The sequence below is a fragment of the Chlorocebus sabaeus genome, chromosome 19 (assembly GCF_047675955.1).
Source record: "Chlorocebus sabaeus isolate Y175 chromosome 19, mChlSab1.0.hap1, whole genome shotgun sequence".
NCBI classification, from domain to species: domain Eukaryota; kingdom Metazoa; phylum Chordata; class Mammalia; order Primates; family Cercopithecidae; genus Chlorocebus; species Chlorocebus sabaeus.
This window is the reverse complement of record NC_132922.1, coordinates 10,282,032-10,300,541: the sequence shown is the minus strand read 5'-3', so window position 1 is coordinate 10,300,541 and position 18,510 is coordinate 10,282,032. Positions and strand designations below refer to the sequence as shown.

Sequence of the window (18,510 nt, the reverse complement as noted above, 5' to 3'; positions counted from 1 at the left end):
AGCCACTATGCCAGGTCTCCGCATCAAGGACATCCGTAAGTGAAACTATTCTTTTTCTTTTCCTGTGAGTGCATGGTGGTAAAAACAAACAAACAAACAATAACCATGATACAGTCTGGTGCTAAGGTGCCAGCAGTCTTACCCATCATTGCTTTTGCATCATCAGTGAAAAAAGTAATAACATTTTAGCATTATCATAAAAACACAGTTAGCCCTCTGTATCCATTGGTTCTGCTTCTGTGTATTCAACCAACCATGGATTGAAAACATTCATGAAAAAAGTGAATGGCTGCATCTATACTGAACATCTACAGACTTTTTTTTTCTTACCATTATTCCCCAAACAATACAGTATAACAACTACAGCATTACACTGTATTAGTTACTGTTATTATTTTCTTTAACTTTTTTTTTTTTTTTTTGAGATGGAGTCTTGCTCTGTCACTCTAGAGGCTGGAGTGCAGTGGTGTGATCTCGGTTCACTGCAACCTCCACCTCCTGGTTTCAAGCGATTCTCGTGTCTCAGTCTCCTAAGTAGCTGGGAGTACAGGCATGCCCCACCACGCCAGCTAATTTTTGTACTTTTTGGTAGAGATGGGGTTTCACCATGTTGTCCAGGCTGGTCTCCAACACCTGGCCTCAAGAGATCCACCCACCTCAGCCTCCCAAAGTGCTGGGATTATAGACGTGAGCCAACACGCCTGGCTTGTATTAGTTATTATAAGTAATCTAGAGATGATTTGAAGTATATGGGAGGATGTGTGTAAGTTATATGCAAATACTACACCTTTTTATATAAGGGACTTCAGCATCCATGGATTTTGGTATCCAGAGCGGGGGCCCTGGAACTAATCCTCCATGAAAACTGATGAACAACTATAGTTGTGAACTTATGACAACCAAAAGTGAATCAGGGACCACCAGCAGTCCATCTGCAGACTCCACTTTGTGAACTCCTGGACCAGACCATAAACTAGAAACAGAAACCCAATTTGTATTTACCCATGAGGCAGTATTGTGTGTTAGAAAAGTAGCATGGGCTTAGGTTCAAATTCCAGAACTGCCATTTAGGTGATGAGAGCTTAACTCCTCCATGCCTAAGCTTCCTGTAGTATAAAATGAGGATCGTACCTACTAACAAAGTTACTATATGGACTAAATGAGATGAAGATCTAAAGTAACCTAAGACTATCTGAAATTTAACAGCTGTTCAATAAATGTTAACTCCCTTCCCTGTTTTGTTCTCAACCAGCTTGTTCAGCCCCTTGCACATAGAAGATGCTCAACTACTCAGTAAATATTCGTAGAATTTAATTAGTACCTCACGGAGATCTATATATAAGTCAAAGTTCTAAGATAAAATATAAACGCTAGATTTAGATATAAAATATTGAGATATGCTCAGGTGTTTCTCAGAAAAATATTATAGGCAGATTAAATTTGAAATTAAAAAAGGATCTTTTATAAAATGAGTCAAATATTTAAAAACTTATTTGCTTTCCAGGTGAGTAGTAGTACAAAGTGAAATGGTATGTTAAATGACACAATATTCCACATCTTTGAATCAAAAAGCTTTCACAACCTGCATATCTCTATAGCTCAACTATTTGAAATTCAGGTGATATAAACAATCCATGGTGACTTTTCTTCAGCCAATATGGTGATGAACAGCACCATTATTTTAGTCAAAGCATCTGATTTTACAAGCCAACATCATCACTTACTACCAGGGTGTATGACCATAGGTTATTAGGTTGATGCAAAAGTAACTGTGGTTTTTTACTTTCAATAGCAAAACTGCAATTACTTTTGCACCAACCTAATATTTATCCCGATGAGTATAACAACTCTCACGAGTTAACTGTGAGGACTGAGTGACATACTACCTAAGAAGCACTAACAATGCTAAGACAGTACGAGCTCAACAAACACTAAGCATTTTTTTCTAATTTAAATATACTCAACTGATATTTTTGTAGCATTCTTACATAGCATCTTGGCAACATGTACAGATATAATTTTTTTTTTTTTTTTGAGATGGAGTCTTGTTCTGTCTCCCAGGCTAGAGTAAGTGGAACGATCTCGGCTCACTACAACCCCTACCCCCTGGGTTCAAGCGATTCTCCTGCCTCAGCCTCCCGAGTAGCTGGAATTACAGGTGCACGCCACCACACTCAGCTAATTTTTCAAATTTTAGTAGAGATGGGGTTTTGCCATGTTGGCCAGGCTGGTCTCAAACTCCTGACCTCAGGTGATCCACCTGCCTTGGCCTCCCAAAGTGCTGGGATTACAGGCATGAGCCACCACGCCCAGGCTATAGACGCAATTATTTTTAAGTTATTCATCTCAGTATATAGATGTAATTATTTTAAGTTATTCATCTCAGTAACGTTTAGGTGAATGCTGATAATAACTCAGTAACTTTTAGGTGAATGCTGATAATCCTAGCATCTCCCTAAACTGTTCAATTTATACCATAAATTTACTTTTCCCACCTTTTAAAAGGATAATGCAAGGGATTCTAACTTATGGCATAAGTCTGGAATTTCTTAGATTAACCCCTTTAGGAAGCGAAATTATGTTTCCAAGTTCAGACTTCGGCTTAAACTTCAAATTGTACCAAAAATGGACTAAGGAAAATACACTTTCTACACCAACAGATCTCTACTTTCAATATGTTATCTTTAAAAATACAAAATAGCTACTAGGAAAAACCTACAATATAATGTATAACTAAAGTAGTTTGTTTTCTGTCACCACTAAGATCATAATGAGGCCAGGCGTGGTGGCTCATGCCTGTAATCCCAACACTTTGAAAGGCCAAGGCAGAATGATGACCTGAGTCCAGGACTTCATAACCAGCCTGAACAACACAGTGAGACACCCAGCTCTACAAAATTTTAAAAATTAACTGGAGGCAAGGTGCAGTGGCTCATGCCTGTAATCCCAGCACTCTGCACTTTGGGAGGCTGAGATGGGAGGATAGCTTGAGCCCAGGAGTTTGAAACCAGCCTGGGCAACATGGGGAGATCCCACCTGCACAAAAAATTTAAAAATTAGTCAGGCATTGTGGTGAACGCCTGTGGTCCCAGTTACTTGGGTTGCTGAGGTGGAAAGATCACTTGAGCCTGGGAGGTCAAGGCTACAGTGAGCCATGATAGTGACACTGCACTCCTGCACTCCTGCCTAGGTAACAGAGTGAGACCATTGTCTTAAAAAAAAAAAAAAAAAAAAAAAGACTATAATGAGATTGAACAGAAAACTACAGCTGAGAAGCCCAAATATTCCTGATATGAGTGTATTTCCAACTTGAAGGGCTCCATTTTGGAATGAGAGAAAGCACACCTTTAAAGGATGTTATGTACATAAGAGACAGTAACCATTTTACTTGATAATGATCAAATGTAACAAGATAAATACAAAATAAACCACCATTTTGGCTACAAACATGGTATGTTTATGTGACCACTTCTAAATGTCTCTGGGGCACTACCCATCTCTGACATGCCTTCAAAAGGTAGGTACAAAAGGGCAGACACAGAGAAAAACATCCCTACATCTGATCTTTTTTTTTTTTTTTTTTTTTTTTTAAGATGGAGTTTCGCTCTTATTGCCCAGGCTGGAATGCAATGGTGCGATCTCGGCTCACTGCAATCTCTGCCTCCCAGGTTCAAGCGATTCTCCTGCCTCAGCCTCCCGAGTAGCTGGGATTACAGGCATGCGCCACCATGTACGGCTAATTTTGTATTTTTAGTAAAGATGGGGTTTCTCCACATTGGTCAGGCTGGTCTCAAACTCCTGACCTCACGTGATTCGCCCGCCTCAGCCTCCCAAAGTGCTGGAAATACAGGTGTAAGCCACCACGCCCGGCCTACATCTTATCATTTTAAACCACTGCCTGGTAAAACTCCTTAGAGTTCATGATCTTTTTTTTCCCCCGAGATAGTCTTGTTCCATCACCCAGATTGGAGGGCAGTGGTGTGATGTTGGCTCACTGCAACCTCCACCTCCCGGGTTCAAGCAATTCTCCTGCCTCAGCCTCCCAAATAGTTGGGATTACAGGTGCGCACCACCATGCCTGGCTAATTTTTGTATTTTTAGTGGAGATGGAGTTTCGCCACATTGGCCAGGCTGGTTTCAAACTCCTGACCTCGAGTGATCCACCCACCTTGGCCTCCCAGAGTGCTAGGATTACAGGTGTGAGCCTCCAGGCCCAGCCAGAATTCATGATCTTTTCAGTAATACTACTTACTCCCAGTCACATACTGCAGTTCAAAAAAACACTGCTCTGGAAGAAAGTCTAACTTGAAAACTCAATCTAAAATGTAAAAAAACTCAGTAACTTCTTGGAGAAAAAAAGAAAATGAAATCAGGAAGGGAACATTATACTAAACAGAAGAGATGGTATGTAACATCCTTTCCTCTAAGAATGACAGAAGGGCCAGGCATGGTGGCTCATACCTATAATCCCACTGACTCAGGAGGCCAAGGCAGGAGAATCACTTGAGGCCAGGAGTTTGAGACCAGTGTGGGCAATGTTGTGAGACCCCACTCCATTCTCTCAAATTTTTTTTTTTAGAAAACTAGCCAGTTTGGGCCGGGCACTGTGAGTCACACCTCTAATCCTAACACTTTGGGAGGCTGAGGCGAACGGATTGCTTGCGCCCAGGAGTACGAGACAACATTGGCAACGTGGTGAAACACCAGTTCTACAAAAAAAAAATGCAAAAATTAGTTGGGTGTGGTGGCACACAGCTGTGGTCCCAGCCATTAGAGGCTGAGATGGGAAGATCACTTGAGCCCAGGAGGTCAAGGCTGCAGTGAGCCAAGATTGTACCACAGAACTTCAGTCTGGATGACAGAGAGAGACCCTGTCTCAAAAAACTAAAATAATAAAAAATAAAATAAACAAAAAGTAGCCAAGCGTGGTGGTGCATGCCCATAATCCCAGCTACTTGGGAGGCTGGAATGGAACGATAGGTTGAGCCCAGGAGGTCAAGACTGCAGTGAGCTGTGATCATGCCACTGCATTCCGGCATGGGTAACAGAGTGAGACTCCAACTCTAAAAAGAAGAATGGCAGAAAGGAAACTAATGTTAACAGGGAAAACATCCATAGCCAAGTCTGCTAACTTAAAGATGAATGCTAAGGAATTTCCACGTCTTGTGAAGGCAGGCATATCTTGTGCTAATTCCCTTAAGATTTAAGATGAACAACTAAAATAATTGTCATAATCTACCCCTCACTCCATTCTTCAGTTCTAAAAACCCTGTCTCCAAGAAGCTTGTCAAAAGCATACTTCCATCTAGTAATTTACACTTTCTTATTATACACAGTAAACATTTATTAAAAATAATATTATTCATAACAATAAACTTTTAAGGTATCCAACAATGTGGTAAGCGCCTGCCAGTATCATACTAGTTTACAGCCTTCCTCAGAATTAAAGTATGTATAAAGAACATCTGAAAGACGGCAGTATAATAATCCTTATCAGGCAGTATTCTCACACAAACCAATAAAGATACAAATGCTGGCCAGGTGCAGTGGCTCACGCCTGTAATCCCAACACTTTAGGAGGCCGAGGCACGTGGATCACCTGAGGTCAGGAGTTCGAGACCAGTCTGGCCAACATAGTGAAACCCTGTCTCTACTAAAAATACAAAAATTAGCCGGGCGTGGTAGTAGGCGCCTGTAATCCCAGCTACTCGGGAGGCTGAGACAGAAGAATCTCTTGAACCCAGGAGGCAGAGGTTGCAGTAAGCCAAGATGGCACCACTGCACTCCAGCCTGGGCAACAAGAGCGAACAAAACTCCATCTCAAAAAAAACACAAAGGGCCGGGCACGGTGGCTCAAGCCTGTAATCCCAGCACTTTGGGAGGCCGAGACGGGTGGATCACGAGGTTAGGAGATCGAGACCATCCTGGCTAACACGGTGAAACCCCGTCTCTACTAAAAAATACAAAAAATTAGCCAGGCGAGGTGGCGGGCGCCTGTAGTCCCAGCTACTCGGGAGGTTGAGGCAGGAGAATAGCGTGAACCCGGGAGGCGGAGCTTACAGTGAGCTGAGATCCGGTCACTGCACTCCAGCCTGGGCGACAGAAAGAGACTCTGCCTCAAAAAAAAAAAACAAAAAACACATAAAAACAAACAAACAAACAAAAAAGAGACACAAATGCTATTATAGAGGGAAACCAAAGTCCTAACTATAAAACATAAAAACCCATGCACTTTTAGTAAGAATTCAATCATGTGTTATTGTCTAACATTATTGTGTTAATTAAGCACTTTTCAATCAAGGAAAAAATAATCAAAATATGGACAAGGGGTGATTTTATAATAAAAACCCAAGATATGAACCACATTCATTGTACCTCTTCAAAAACCAACATTAATGACTATTAGGATGAATCATTTTTAGGACAGCAAATATAGAAACATGTAAAAAAAAAAAAAAAAAAAAAGTGTAAGACCAATGATTTTTTTTTTAACTCATCCTATGTGATTTTTTTCACTCTTTTTTTTTTTTTTGAGACAGGGTGTCATTCTGTCACCCAGACTGGAAAGCATTGGCATCATCATAGCTCACTACAGCTTCAAACTCCTGGGCTCAAGCATTCTTCCCACCTTAGCCTCCCGAGTAGCTGGGACTACAGGCATGCACTACCACACCTAGGTAGTTTTTGTAATTTTTGTAGAGATGAGGTCTTGCTATGTTGCCCAAGCTGGTCTCAAACTCCTAGCCTCAATCGATCCTCCTGCCTTGGCCTCTCAAAGTGTTGGGATTACAGGTGTCAGTCACTATGTCTGGTGACTTTTCCTAATTTTTAATTATGAAAGAGTTTATTTAAAATACAAAAAAATGAAATTATAAACCCAAATATAACTTATGACATACTGCCATTATTTGCATCAGATTTTAAGAAAGAATATTGTAAATAAGTTGAAAGATTCCCTCTTCATTCCACTGTGCTGTCTTCTCCTTCAGAAATAAATATCTTGCTGAAGGTAATATAGCTTATTTTAATACACATCTTAAAATAATTTTGCAGCATACATATGTTTTCCACAGACAACACAGTATTGGATTGACTGATGTGTTTGTTTAAAAGATGGGGTCTCACTAAGCTGTCCAGGCTAGACTGGAACTCCTGGGCTCAAGCAATTGTCCCGTCTCATCCTTTCATCTCAGCCTCCCAAGTAGCTGGGACTATAGGCATGTTTTTATTTTGTCTTAAATGATCATAAGAGGTATCACATTTAACTTTTTGTAACTTGCTTTTTATTTTTATTTTTATTTTTTTTAAATAAGAGAAACAGGCTCTCATGACATTACTCAGGTTGGTCTTGAACTCCTGGCCTCAAGCAATCTTCCCACCTCAGCCAAAGCACTGGGATTACAGGCATGAGCCACCATGCCAAGCCACTTGCTTTCTTTTTTCTCAACATAATGCTTCCAGGATGTATGTATGTTGACACATGTAGATGCAATTTGTCCATTCTAACTGTACTACAGTAATAGGTTGCATTAAAATGCCACTGCCTGCTTACTCATTTCTCTATAGTTTCCAAATTTTTTCCTATCATAAATATAAATGAAATTAAAACGCATGTACATGTTTCCTTTTGCATAAATGGAAGGTTCACCATTTATGCAAAAGATATATAAAATGTATATTCTGAACTGCTGGTTCATAGGATATATTCAACACCTTCACAAAATCTTGCCAAAAACTTTCTACAGAGCTCTAACTTACACACCCATCAGCAGTGTATTAGGGTTTCTCTTTTCCCACAGCCTTGGTAGTATTAGATTTTATAATATTTGCAAAATGTAAGTGTGTAAAATAGTATCCCATTGTTTGAGAGAGTCAATTTTATAGTTTTATGAGGCATATGGGCTTTCCCTTCTGTAATATTTCTAGTTCTAGATTATAATATATATAATATATATACAACTTATTCCTTTCTTGTGGGCATCCATAGAGTTAGACGCTATGGAATTTTACATCTAACATTTAATTCTTCAATACGAAAAAAAGTTTTCTTCGCAATTATGATTTCCAAGTTGACATAAGCCTTTAGAGAAATGATGATATGGAGTATCTTTAATGAAGGCATTCCATGTATCAGAATTTCATATAGCTCTACTCAGCAAAAAAAGATAGGTATCTTACCCATATAATTTGGTCCTACTTGTTAGATAATAGCTTTACTAGTATATAATTCACATACTATAAAATTCAGCCTTTTGAAGTATACAACTCAGTGGATTTCAGTGTAATTCGCAAAGCTGGGGAACCATCACTACTAGCTAACACATCTTCTTTACCTTAAAAAGAAACCCCATTCCTGTTAAGAGGTCACTCTCCATTCCCCTCTCTTCCATCCCCCAGCGGCTACTAATCTACTTTCTGTCTCTACGGATTTGCCTATTCTGGACATTTCACATAAATTGGATCATACAGTATGTGGTCCTTTATGACAGGCTTCTTTCACTTAGCACAATGTTTTCAAGGTTTATCCATGTTGAAGCATGTATTGGTACACCATTCCTTTTCATTGCCAAATAATACTCAACTGTATAGCTATACCACATTTTATTTATCCACTCATTAGCTGATGGGCATTTGGACTCTTCCATTTCTTCCCATTATGAATAATGCTATTATGAATATTCATGTACAAGTTTCTGTGTTGGTATATTTTTTCAATTCTCTTGAGTATATAATGATGAGAGGAATTGCTGGTCACATGGTAACTCTACATTATGCCATCTGACTTTAACACTAAGCAAATTTTAGCACTATGACATACATCAGGGTGCTGAATTCCTATGAGTTGCTTTAATCCTCTTTCCAAAAAAACTCATCAATTTGCTCTTATTCACAGTCTTAAAAAAACTTCCCTAGGTTACTTCCTTCAATACAGTCACAGAACAAAGCTTCTAACTTTATACACATATATACACACACACACACACACACACACCCTTCTCTACAATGTAAAGCAATCTAACTTTGATTCCCTGGGAAACTGCACTGTTTGTTCAAAAATCAAGGTAAACCTACCTAACACATGAATATCATTAGCTCCTTTAAGGTTACAATTAAAGTTGCCCAGAAGTCAGTTCATTATGTTATACAGACAGAGTATGCACATTACGGTTCTTTCTGTATGAAAAAAAGGAAGGTTGATGGCAATCTGACCATGAGTACACAGGGGTGAGCTGAACAGTGCCCTTAGGTACTACAATGGTAAGAGTCTCATTGGAGTGAAGCAGCTAATAGATTTAGAGCACCTCCATGTCTTCTGCCAAATGAGGCAAAATAAAGTAAAAAGTCTGTAACAAACGGGACTATGAAAGAGCCTGAAAAGCCTGAGAGCTACAAAAGAGCTCTATTACTAATATTCTTCCCTGATTAAAAAAACAGAGCTTTGTTTTGCCTATAACAGATGTCTATCAATTCTCCCAATAATTTGAAGGCAAATACAGTCACATGACAGCTCATTAGCATTTCAGAGAAAAAACCTATGATATTTAGTGAAAAACAAAATGTGTCATAATGAAACCATATCTCCCTATGTGACACTAGGGGCCCAGCTCACAAACTAGGCAGTCAGAACTTTGGTAACCTTATCTTTTCTAAAGCTAAATTTTCCTGAAGTGCCTCAAGACCAAAGAAGAGGACAATTCCCCAGCTTTACCTCTGGCTGGATTAGGCACACTCAAGCCACAAAACATAATACAAAGAGAATGCTGCAACCAATCAGCCTTGCAATTCAAGGAAAGCACAGGAAAGCAGAATCAAAAGACTCTCTACGTCAGGGGTTCCCAACTCCCAGTACATGGCCTGTTAGGAACCAGGCCACACAGCAGGAGTGAGACTCCATCTCAAAAAAAAACAAAGTCAGGTCTCTTGGGCTGTGCACAGTGGCTCAAACCTTACTCCCAGGCCACACAGCAGGAGTGAGGAGAGCAACTATTACTGCCTGAGCTCCGCCTCCTGTCAGATCAGCAGCGGCATTAGATTCTCATATGCAGCATTAGATTCTCATAGCAGCACAAGCCCTACTATGAAATGCACATACAAGGGATCTAGGTTGCACTTTCCTTATGAGAATCTAACGCCTGATGATCTGAGGTGCAAGAGCTTCATCCCAAAACCTTGCCCCCGCTGCTCTGGTCCATGGAAAAACTGTCTTCCACGAAACTGGTCCCTGGTGCCAAAAATGTTGGAGACTACTGCTCTCAGTGGATCATAAGATCATAACCACAGAGCAATTCACAGAAAGTGCACAGGATGAGGTGCTCATCTCCAGTTTTATCCCCATAGTGGTATATATAGTACTTGTCATCTGCATAGTACTTTGTATGTCCAGACTATTTTATAAACACAATTCTGGAATTATTTCATCAAAATAATTGAGTGTGACAGATTAAAATTCACTGTCCTTTTTCTAAGCATTCAGATTACAGTAGATGGGAAAAAAATCAGAATGGCAGAACAGAAAAACAGACTCTTTTATGGTCTCAAAACCTTGTCAAAGAGATGACGGAATTTCTGAATTTTAGGGTTTGAAGAAATCTAAAGTATCCAATGGTTTCAGATGCTGAAGAAACTAAAGTTCAGAAGGGTTGTAAGCAATTTGCCCAAGGTCTCCAAGTAAGAAAGCAGCAAAGCCAGGAGAACCCAGACGTCATGACTTCCAAGTCAGCCTTTCCATACATACTACTATAGTGCCTTTTCCAAAAGCAAATAATAAAATAGATGCGGAGGATCCTGAGCTGTCTGGCTCAGCACATTATCTTGTCTTTTAAAATGCTAAGAATACAAAACATTAGCCGGGCGTGGTGGCGGGCGCCTGCAGTCCCAGCTACTCAGGAGGCTGAGGCAGGAGAATGGTGTGAACCCGGGAGGCGGAGCTTGCAGTGATCTGAGATGGCGTCACTGCATTCTAGCCTGGGCAACAGAGCAAGACTCCGTCTCAAAAAAAAATAAAAATAAAAAAATGCTAAGTCTCAGCCAGGTGCGGTGGCTCATGCCTGTTAATCCCAGCACTTTGGGAGGCTGAGACGGGAGGATCACCAGAGGCTGGGAGTTTGAGACCAGCCGGACCAACATGGAGAAACCCCATCTCTACTAAAAATGCAAAATTAGCCGGGTGTGGTGGCGCATGCCTGTAATCCCAGCTACTTGGGAGGCTGAGGCAGGAGAATCACTTGCACCTAAGAGACGGAGGTTGTGGTGAGCCAAAATCGCACCGTTGCACTCCAACCTGGGCAACAAGAGCGAGACTCCGTATCAAAAAAAAACAAAAAACAAAAAGTCAGGTCTCTTGGGTTGGGCACAGTGGCTCAAACCTTAATCCCAGCACTCTGGGAGGCTGAGGGGGGTGGATCACTTGAGGTCAGGAGTTTAAGACCAGCCTAGCCAACACAGTGAAACCCCATCTCTACTAAAAATACAAAAATTAGCTGGGCGTGGTGGCACACGCCTGTAGTCCCAGCTACTTGAGAGGCTGCAGTGGTAGGATCACTTGAACCTGGGAGGTGGAGGTTGCAGTGAGCCAAGATCGCACCACTGCACTCCAGCCTGGGCAAAAGAACAAGACTCTACCTCAAAAAAAAAAAAAGTCAAGTCTCTCCTCATAGTCACTTACTAAAAAACAAAAATATTACAAGTCCAGAGAAGTAATCACTTCTGCCAATCTGAAGGGAAGAAGAAACAAGGCAGTCCAGGCCTCAATACTGCTGAGCAGGAAGGCTCCATGGAATAACTTGTTCTAGATGTCCAAGGTCAATGATTACTACTTTAATTTTTAACTTGTATGCAAAACATTATATAAACTTTTTTTAAAATCCCATAGGCTAAATTTATAACAAAGTAATATATGCTGTATGAGTCCACTTATATGAGGTACCTAGAGTGGTCAAAATCATAGACACAAAGTAGAATGGTAGTTTCCAGGGGGAAGGAGGAGGAGGGAATAGGGGCTTACTTGTTTAACGGGTGTAAAGTTTCAGTTTTACAAGCTGAAAAGAGTTCTGGAGATGGATGGTGATGACAGTTGCACAACATTATGAATGTATACAATACCACTGAACTAAAAATTATTAAGATGGTAAATTTCATGTGTATTTTACCACGATAAAAAAAATTGGGGGAAAGAAAGTAATAGTGAGGACGACATGACCAGAATAACATTTTAAAAGCATCAATTAGACAGCTGAAAGAACAGAGCTAGGTGATGGCAGAGGATGAGAGGCAGCAGAGAATGCAATTAGGAGGCTACTGGAGAAGTCTAAGAGAGAGATGAAGGTAGCTTAGCCAAGGGCAATAGTTGGGCAGAGAGAGACAGTAAGACTTGGGATATATTTTAAAGCCCGAGTTAAAATTTCATGAACATATATCCTAACACAGTACTTTTAACTGCAATTCATAATACACTGGTCACAGAATCAACGTGCTAGGCCAACCTCGACATTTTGCAATTAAATAAAATGGAATAAAATAGAAACAACCAGATTACACTGCACCTAATAGGGGTAAGTATTATTTCATGAAACTCTTGTTTTAGATATCGATATACTTATGCGTGTAATGGGTCTCAGTGTAAATACATCTTGAACTATGACCCACAGCCAAAAATGTTTGAGAAACATTGCCCTAGAGACTGATAAAATGGTAGGTGGAAGTTGAGAATAAATATATTTTTTTTAATATTTGTCAAAGTCCTATACTAGCCTCAAGTGAAACAAGCTACAACAAGTTAAATTACATACCTAATGAAATCTTATTGATCTGCCAAACAAATACATCATTTGCTCTAAAAAAAAAAAAAAAAAAAAAGACGAAGAAGGAAAGAAAGAACAGGACAAACAATATCCAGGCATCACTGGAATGCCAGGCATAAATTGTATTATTTCCATCAACCATGAAGATACAAAGATTACTAAAGGAATAATGCCAATTTTATTTAACCACTAAACCACCCTAGCCATTCAACTACTCTTAATTTTAGAGGTTAAACCCTACCACATTCATAATGGCAAACACCCTCAGAATCTTCAGGACAAAACCTTACTCTCCCAACTGAGAAAATATGGCCTAATTCCCCTTGAATAATTCAGAGATTATATACTACAGCTCTGAAGGATTCATTCAAAAAGCTTCCTGCCATGAGCAATAACTTTTTTTTTTCATTGATCAGGTCTTTATTTAAAATAAGCTGTCCAAAATTATTCGACCTTTATGGAATAAACCAACAGTTTATACAGCAGGCTTCGTTTCCTCTGTGGTAAGTTTTTTTTTCAGCTGCTGATGTCTTGGTTGGTAGCTGCTGCCCTTTTTCCCACCAGAGGTTTCTTCTGCTTAACACCAACAACCTTCTTTCCTTTCTTCCCTACCACAGGCTTCTTGACTGCAATCCCCTTTCTCATCTGATTTGGCCTCTAGTGCTGCTGCTGCCGCCGCCGCCACCGCTGCCTCCTCCACCTGGAGTTTATGATTGCTGGACTGGCAAAGAATGGTGTTTCAGTGCATGGTCTTTGCATATAGGTTTAACTTCAACATGATTTTCAGGTTTTCCAGGAGGTTCTTCCTCAGGACTCTACAATGAATCTTCCTGCAACGTGCTTGAAGGGCTTTGGATGTCTGGGCTTTTCAAGATTCTGCTAAGGTCTGTATTGATCATCCTGTGCATGGAAAGACTGCAGTTACTCTTGAGGAAGCAGCTTTACACCAAGTGCCACACAATTCTCTAACTTCTAGAAAGAACTTTCAGTCCAAATGCAGAAACGTCCCATATGCCCATCAGGAGCAAGTTTCAAAATGTTCAGTTTGCTTACCATTAAGCAGAGTAATTCCAGGAATGTTTCTCAAGGCTTTGACAATATGATCATCTTCATTATAGACGATGCAGGGTCCCTTGTGCTGGATACAAAGGTTTCTCATTTTGCCCTTGCCAGCTCTCATTTGCTGAGAGGTATAGCCCTTTTTTGTATCACTCCAGGCTTTAAGTTTCTTACGTAGCAAAACAGCCTCGATTGTCTTGTAGCCTTCAACTTTATCTCTGACCACCAAAAAAAGTTCAGGAACTTCCTTAATATGATGACCTTTAGACATGACCAGCACTGGTAAGGCAGAGGCATCCAGGGGAGAACAGATAGCATATCGTTTTTTGGGCTGTGTTCACTCTACAGTGCCAACAGTGCCAGGTTTTGGTTGCTGCAAACATGTGGCCTCCATGACAGGTATTTCCAAAAGCACCCTGGCCAGAACAGTGAGTCCCACCACCTCAAACTCTGGGAATGTGAGACCCAACTCTGCCAGTACCTCAAGACTCAGTACTGGTCTGATGACCTGCTAATTCACTAACAAGATAGGGCTGTCTGTTGTTTTTGTGCAAGTTGGTGTGAACAAAGTTCACAATATCTGGTGGAATAGGAGCCTTGAATACAGGAAGCAAAGTGACATTTTTGCCAGATGACTCCCCTTTTTCAGAGTACACTGATAACAGTGGATGAGCATATGCCATGGAAAGGTAGGAAGGCCACACTCCAACATTTTTTTTTGAGACGGAGTCTCACTCTGTCGCCCAGGCTGGAGTGCAGTGGTGCGATCTCGGCTCACTGCAACCTCCACCTCCTGGGTTCAAGCGATTCTCCTGCCTCAGCCTCCTGAGTAGCTGGGATTACAGGCATGCACCATCACACCCAGATAATTTTTGTATTTTTAGTACAGATGCGGTTTCACCATGTTGGTCAGGCTGATCTTGAACTCCTGACCTTGTGACCCACCCGCTTCGGCCTTCCAAAGTGCTGGAATTACAGGCGTGAGCCACCACGACCAGGCTCAACATTTTTTTATAACTACGATAAAACATTATCTACTGATTTACCAAAGTATTTAGCTTAATTTCACAACAGTGACGCTATTGGCATTTTGGGTGAACAATTCTGAGTTTTCTCCACCAAATGCCAGTGGTGCATCCCCCACTCACAGTCACTTAACAACTGAAAATGCCTCCATACATTTCCAAATACCCTTTGGATATAATGGTACCTTCCCCACTGAGAACCACTGAAAAATTTAGTTGGCAACTGTCCTTAGATGAATAGATTGCCACTTAATGAACTGTAGCCTCCAATTCAGGTCAGAGATGTAAGGTAGTAACAGTACCTTGAATTTAACCATTTCCAACATACATATTAAGATCATACAGTCTGGGCCAGGTGCATTGGCTCACACCTATAATCCCAATGCTTTAAGAAGCCAAAGCCAGAGGACTGCTCGAGCCCAGGAGTTCAAGACCACCCTGGGCAACACAGCGAGATTCCATCTCCACAAAAAATTTAAAAATCAGCCAGGCATAGTGGCACATGCCTGCAAACCTAGCTACTGAGGAGGCTGAGGCAGGATGACTGCTGGAGTCCAGGAGTGCAAAGCTGCTGTGAGCTATGACGGTGCCACTGTATTCCAGCCTGGGGCAACAGAATAAGACCTTGTCTCTGGGGGGGAAAAAAAAAAAAGATCATATAGTCTGAGGTAGAAATAATATTTACCATTTTTTTTCATAGCACTAGACAGTGCCTAAGTGTTATATTCAAAGTAATATGCAGCAAATGTAGACATGGTGGGATGGGGGGTGTATGGTTAACATATGGATCCTACAAGTAACCTAAAAAAGTGAATCTAAATTTCCCCCCAAGATTGGGACAGAGACAATTACAGAAGGAATGTCTATGATTATTTCCTTCAGCAATGTCTATGAGGTACATTTACATGTTTATGTATACATGTACAGCGTATAAAGGAAAAAGTCTCTGCCTATTACAAGTTTTATCAGACTGAGAATAATAATATACAGGCTTACTGAACATCTGTGACCAGAAAAAGTACCAAATGCCTACATAATCCTCATAAAAACTTATATAGTATTACTACTCTATTTTACAAAGGAGAATACTGAAGTACAGAGAGGTTAAGTAACTGCTGAGCCAGGGTTCAAACCCAGACAACTCTAGACCCCTCAGTAAGAGCTGTATTGTTCCAAGGGATACATGAAAAGACTGGAGGAAAGAATTTTAATAGCAGGAAAGAACTTGTCTGAAAACTATGAAAAATGTTAATAATGTCTACTAAAGTACAACTGTGAAAGGGTTGTCAGCAAAAATTCCTTATGACCCAAGGAAAACTAGATTTGCATCCCAAAGCTCTTAAGCAACTGTATTTAAACTCTGCACTTAAAAATTCACATTACAAGGCTGGGCACGGTGGCTCATGCCTTTAATCCCAGCAATTTGGGAGGCCGAGGCAGGCAAATCACAAGGTCAGGAGTTCAAGACCAGCCAGACCAACATGGTGAAACCACATCTCTAAATACAAAAATTAGCCAGGCATGGTGGCACGCGCCTGTAATCCCAGCTACTCAGGAGGCTGGGGCAGGAGAATTGCTTGAACCCAGGAGTCAGAGGTTGTAGTGAGCCAAGATCGTACCACTACACTCCAGCCTGGGTGACAGAGCAAGACTCCGTCTCAAAAAAAAAAAAAAAATTCACATTACAAAGAAGCTCAAATTAAAGGAATTCTGAACTTCATTTTTTTGCATTTTTCGCATATTGTCTTCCACATAATGCTCAACTTTTAAACACTGTTAGCCAGGTTAGTTTGTTACTCTAAGAAGACGTATTGCTACTGTGACAACTACATGGTACTTCTATACAAGAGACATCAAAAGTAAACAGTATGGCTCTACAGATTACGTATCACAAACGGGAAAAGACAGTTTACAATGGATAAATCTGGCAGACAGGAACTCAACCAAATGATGAGATTTAACATCACCATTAATGAAATAAATCAACATGGCAGGTAGGCCTTTAAAGAGCTCAAGTGTAGCCCGGCGTGGTGGCTCACGCCTGCAATCCCAGCACTTCGGGAGGTCAAGGTGAGTGGATCACGAGCTTAGGAGTTTGAGACCAGCCTGGTCAACATGGTGAAACCTGTCTCTACTAAAAATACAAAAATCAGCCGGGCATGGTGGCACACACCTGTAATCCCAGTTACTCAGGAGGCTGAGGCACGAGAATCGCTTGAACCCAGGAGGCGGAGGTTGCAGTGAGCCAAGATCACACCATTGCACTCCAGCCTGGGTAAGAGAGCAAGACTCCGTCTTAAAAAAAAAAAAAAAAAAAAAAAAAAAAAGGAAAAGCTCAAATGTACGACAATATTCACATCTTTTACTGAGCATCTGAATACTTATGCACAGAGCAGAGTTCTCCAAATTAGCTAATACCTGATCTGTATACACACACAAGAAATAACCAATAAATTATTCCCTTTAAAAATAAATGAATAGCAGCTGGGCATGGTGGCTCACACCTGTAACCCCACCACTTTAGGAGGCCAAGGCGGATGGATCACGACGTCAAGAAATCAAGACCATCCCGGCCAACATGGTGAAACCCCATCTCTACTAAAAAAATACAAAAAATTAGCCAGGTGTAGTGGCACATGCCTGTAGTCCCAGCTACTCGGGAAGCTGAGGCAGGAGAATTGCTTGAACCTGGGAGGCAGAGGTTACAGTGAGCTGAGATCGCGCCACTGCACTCCAGTCTGGTGACACAGCGAGGCTCGATCTCAAAATAAATAAATAAATAAATAGCAAATGAAATGAACAAAAACCCAGAATAACGAGCTCTTACTGAGAGGCCTGAGGCATTATAAGATAACAACTTTCAAAGAAAAAAATAACTTTGAATAAAAGCTAAATCCCTTCTTTTCAAGGTTACACACTTTAAAAAGTGTTGAGAAAATGTAATAAAATAACAAATGAGTGGTATGTTTGATCAGTAATAAGAAATATATAAAGAAGAAGAGGAAAGAAGAGGTGCAATACGCAGAGTGATGGAAAACTTCATGAGTGGAAGAAGATTAAATCTGATGCAGAACTTAATAAAATGTGTGCCTTACTTCAAAGGAAGTTAAAAAGTAGTGTTTACGTGGGATCTTTTTGGGGCACTGGAAATGTAATACTGGAGAGTGGGGCAATGGTTGCACATCTCCACAAAATTACTAAAAATAAACTGTACACTTCAAACAGGCAAATTCTGTAGTATATAAATTACACCTCAATAAAGTTATTTTTAAAGAACTAATATTTGTTCAATAAAGAAGGAAAAATTACATTAAGTTTCTCTCACTAAACCATAAAAAAGAAGTGGCCAAGAGGAAAAGTACAGTAATTCATTCAATAGACAGAAAAATAAACATGGAAAAATGCATAGATTAAGAAATGTTAATGTGTCCACCTCAGCTCTTTAAAGGACAGTATAGTATCAGGTAATTCTGCTGCTCTTAACCAGATTTTTTTCACCTTTCATAGATATATGCACAAGTCCAAAGGAGAAGGAAGATTTCAGTTTAATTGCATATCACCTAGGAGAGAGCCGAACAATTTATTCTGACCCCCAGCTATTGCATGACAGAAAAACATAGAGATGG

General features: G+C 40.4%; 1 protein-coding gene and 1 pseudogene across 3 annotated transcripts in view; both read right to left on the bottom strand.

Annotated features, from left to right (window-relative positions):
* The window catches only part of MRTFA (myocardin related transcription factor A), a 220,293-nt gene that overhangs the window by 156,244 nt on the left and 45,539 nt on the right, over positions 1-18,510 (bottom strand). The gene's annotated exons all lie outside the window — the stretch shown is intronic.
* Positions 6,455-17,172, bottom strand: LOC140709082 (large ribosomal subunit protein uL4-like; annotated as a pseudogene).